Source organism: Schistocerca piceifrons, chromosome 4 (genome assembly GCF_021461385.2).
Source record: "Schistocerca piceifrons isolate TAMUIC-IGC-003096 chromosome 4, iqSchPice1.1, whole genome shotgun sequence".
Classification (NCBI taxonomy): Eukaryota; Metazoa; Arthropoda; class Insecta; order Orthoptera; family Acrididae; genus Schistocerca; species Schistocerca piceifrons.
The window spans coordinates 362,019,547-362,022,169 of record NC_060141.1 but is presented as its reverse complement, the minus strand read 5'-3'; the positions used below and the strand labels follow the sequence as shown (position 1 = coordinate 362,022,169).

Below are 2,623 nucleotides of genomic sequence, written 5' to 3'. Positions count from 1 at the left end.
ATGGTTGCTGCAGTGTTGGAGCGTTCGGACGCTGTCATTCGAGGCGCTCGACGGATCACAATCGAACTCCTCGCTGCTCAACTGGACGTCTCTGTTGGTAGCGCTGACACAATGTTCGCCAGCTGCGATACTCAAAGGTGTGCATCCGCTGGCTTCCTCCTCTCCTAACAGAAGACCGTGAAGAGTACCGAAGGCTCTTCTCTGCGGGTAGCAGTATGTGGATGAAGGGAAGGTTACTGAAGCAGCAAGACTTTGGCTCCGTCGTCGACCGGTAGAGTGGTACCATGTGGGCATGCCGTCCCTCCCAGTAAAGTGGTGTAAGACGCAGATTATGTTGAAAAATAGAATTTTGTCACCAAAAGAGTGGTGAATAATATGGTGTATTGGAATCCCGAATAAAGCCAACCTGCTTTCAGAAAAAAATGTGTTGTATTACTTATTGATCACCCTTCGTACACTGTGGCAACGGCCTTGCCGGAGTGGATACACCGGTTCCCGTCAGATCAGCGAAGTTAAGCGCTGTCGGGCGTGGCCGGCACTTGGATGGGTGACCATCCGGGCCGCCATGTGCTGTTGCCATTTTTCTGGGTGCATTCAGCCTCGTGATGTCAATTGAGGAGCTACTCGACCGAAAAGTAGCGGCTCCGGTCAAAGAAAACCATCGTAACGACCGGGTGAGCGGTGTGCTGACCACACGCCCCTCCTATCCGCATCCTCACCTGAGAATGACCTGGCGGTAGGATGGTCCCGATGGGCCACTTGTGGCCTGAAGACTGAGTGCTTCTTACACTATCGTCCAGAATGTTCCGACACTGATTTTATTCCTGGCGAATAAGCGACGACAAATAATAACTATGGCGCTAGCTTGAACTAGCGACTGTAAACAACAGAGATGCAATAGACCAGTCAGTTGTGAGCACGCGAAGTATCGGACGAGCGGCCATAATGTGTGGACGTTGTCGTGCCAAAATTCGTAATGCAGCAAAGAACTGCATATCTCTAAATCAAGGGCTCAAAACATTTCCAGAATGGTCTGAAGACGACAAAAATGTGTGCAAAATTTGTCCTGCACTCCTTGAGTCCTTGACAAAAACAACGACGTGGAGCCCCCTGCCGCGACTTGATTGAAATGCAAAACGGGGAGAATTATTTTCTGAAAAAAAGCACAGATTACGGGACTTGGTACTATAAATACGAATCTAGTGCAAAACGAGAAAGTGCAGATTTCCTCATGAAGTGTCAACAATTTGATGACATAACCGACATTCAAACAGATGTGTCTCGTCGAACAAGAGCCCAAAGATCTTTCTGTACGTTGTTCTTAGGGGAGGGAGCGCGTGGTGGGGGGGTGGGGGGGGGGGGGAATGGCTCAAATGGCTCTGAGCACTATGGGACTTAACATCTGTGGTCATCAGTCCCCCAGCACTTAGAACTACTTAAACCTAACTAACCTAAGGACATCACACACATCCATGCCCGAGGCAGGATTCGAACCTGCGACCGTAGCAGTCGCGCGGTTCCGGACTGAGCGCCTAGAACCGCTAGACCACCGCGGCCGGCCAAGGGGGGGGGGGGGGGAAGAGAGAGAGAGACTACATAGGACACCTGCAGCATTAAAAACAATTTCTTAACTTTTCTCTGTTTTTTATTCATCAGAACTAATGGAATCTACTGCGCAGACGCAAATGTGGTCAGTTGCATAGCCAGTTAGACTGAGAAGCCTTAAGCCGTCGGCACACGGACCGTGCATGAGAGCGTTGAGCGTACCTAGTTTCTGACGTCATAGCGTGGAATAGCACGTTCGGGAGTCTTTCCAAACGTGGAGAGCAGTATCTAGCATGTCAGCTCTTCTGAGCGTTGGCCAATGAGATGGCACAACGCCACCTACGTCACATGCACGCCATCTCCCTTCAGCACAGAGTTGTGAGGCGCCATATTGGCATTCATTTCAAGCCCATACGTATATACGCCGTTTCTGAGCTCCAGCAAATGCAGAATCACTGGAAAACCCATTGTTAACAGTGTGATTCGTTCCAATAAAATAATGAGATACATCATATTTGTGGCAAAAGGATTATTGTAACTTGCGTATTATGAGATTATGCTATTTGAAGGCAGCGACACACTGAAGATCCACCCAAAACCCATTGTTCTTGGTACAATTTGTTATAATTAAATTTCAATCAGTAACATATCTACGATTAAAGTTTTCAGTAGGTAGTAACATTTTATGATTATTAGTTTCTTGTTGGTTTAGCGTAGTGAGTAGCGTCACTGTTACATACAAAGATTGTACCCTACAGCCGTCGCACGCGTCCCGGAACTTTCAAAATTTTTTCCCTAACATTTGGGTTTTCATTAGGTTCTGATACTTTCTTATTAGTTTAATATAAGTATATTCTATAATATTTGATGTTATGTAAATATAATTTCACCTTTTTTCGGGGGGTGAGTCCGTTCTATTAGCTTAATCTGCAGGACAGCTTGCGCTACTTGTATAAAGATATTTTGCTCCTTTTTGTTTCACGCTTCATAATTCACATGTTGCAAAGATTGTGCCACTGGGTAGGAACAGTGATGAAGTAAGACTGACCTTGGGGTTTTACTAAAATGTGAGAATGGT

The 2,623-nt window shown here is 46.6% G+C and overlaps 1 pseudogene; it reads left to right on the top strand.

Moving 5' to 3' along the window:
* The first annotated feature begins 461 nt into the window (after nucleotides 1-461).
* On the top strand, nucleotides 462-579 carry LOC124797038 (annotated as a pseudogene).
* Nucleotides 580-2,623: the final 2,044 nt, after the last annotated feature.